The following is a 1,711-nucleotide window of genomic DNA, read 5'->3' as shown; positions in this document are numbered from 1 at the left end:
TTGACTGATTCCTTTGTTCTTTTGGGCGCCAACATGTGGTCTCAGGCTTTGATTGTTACATGTAGGCCCAAAAGTTTATGGATAAAGTGTAGGCCTTTGTTAGAAATCCTTGTACGGCACAACAGTGTTAGCTTCCCTTTTTAGCAATTATCATTGAGGTGAGCTTCATTTATTTTCAGGTTTTGCAGTTGGAGAATTGCCAGACACATCTGACTCTGACTCTGAGATTGTGATAAAAACAACATCAAGAGAGTTTGATCTAGCTGATACACTGGTGAGTGCAATTTAAAACATATTTGGGTGATCATTTTTGTGATTAACCTGCCCTCAACCTGTGTGGGTTTTTGACATCGGCCTATCAGTACTAAACAAATACTTGTATTTGAATTAAATTATGTCTTTACTACAGCCATTTGAACCTCATCACAAAAGCAGTCCTGTACACAAAGAGCCTGACAAGGTGTAAGTAGTTGTGTGTGTGTGTGTGTGTGTGTGTGTGTGTGTGTGTGTGTGTGTGTGTGTGTGTGTGTGTGTGTGTCTGTGTCTGTGTGTCTGTGTCTCTGTCTCTGTCTGTGTCTCTGTCTCTGTCTGTGTGTACCATAGCTTTTACTGCATTTGCATACATATTTATTTGCTATCGACATAGCTTTGTAATTTGTGGTTATTGTAACATTTACTATACGTAAATGCATTGCTACTCCAATATCTAAATGTTTGTTTGGTTTTGCAATGTCACCAATATATTTTGGAGTACACTATGATTTATGCTTTTATGCCCTCTCAGGAATGGTGCTGGGGGGCTGTCACTCTCTACTGAAGTACAACAGGTAATGGAGTATTATAATAGTTACATAGAGTCCTCATTGTCCGGTAATGGAGTATTATAATAGTTACATAGAGTCCTCATTGTCCCATGACTTTAGGTATGAAACAAAACAATAGCTAAATGTTTCCATAGACACCATTAATGTAAATATTATATGGTCTAATAAGATAAGATAAGAATAACTCAATTGATCCTCAGAGGGAAATTCACTTGTCTGGCAGCTCATCTACCATTCAGTGAAGAATTATAAAGGGGTTTTTTTTTGGGGAGTTTTTCCTTATCCGCTGCGAGGGTCATAAGGACAGAGGGATGTCGTATGCTGTAAAGCCCTGTGAGGCAAATTGTGATTTGTGATATTGGGCTTTATAAATTAAATTGATTGATTGATTGATTGATAAAGTCTGATGGCTGTGGGTACAAAAGATCCTCTATATCTCTCCATCCTGCAGTGAAGAGAGAGGAGCCGTTGTCCACCATCTGTTTTTAATGTTATGATTATATTAATAGTTGTCCACCATCTGTTTTTAATGTTATGATTATATTAATACTATTAGACCAAAGTCTATTGAAGTAAACTCATAAACATAGTATTGTGTTTATTGCAGTTGTGTGCTTTTAAGCTTTGCTTTTCATTCAGGGGGAATATAAAGCCACTTCAGATGGACTGTTAACTACAACCTTTTTGTGCCTGACTTAAAGGGCCAGTGTGTAAAATGGGTTGAAAACAGTGACATCAGTGGTAAAATTCTAGATTGCAGGGCTCACTCGCTCACCCCTCCCGTCGGGTAAATGACGGTGGCCTCGTAGGGACAAAAAACCTTGCGCACGAGTTTTTCAGGAGTAGGTCTATCTAGCGACGAGGTGAATATTTATTTAGAAATCTAA

Source organism: Epinephelus moara, chromosome 9 (assembly GCF_006386435.1).
Source record: "Epinephelus moara isolate mb chromosome 9, YSFRI_EMoa_1.0, whole genome shotgun sequence".
Taxonomy (NCBI): domain Eukaryota; kingdom Metazoa; phylum Chordata; class Actinopteri; order Perciformes; family Serranidae; genus Epinephelus; species Epinephelus moara.
This window is presented reverse-complemented; position numbering follows the sequence as displayed.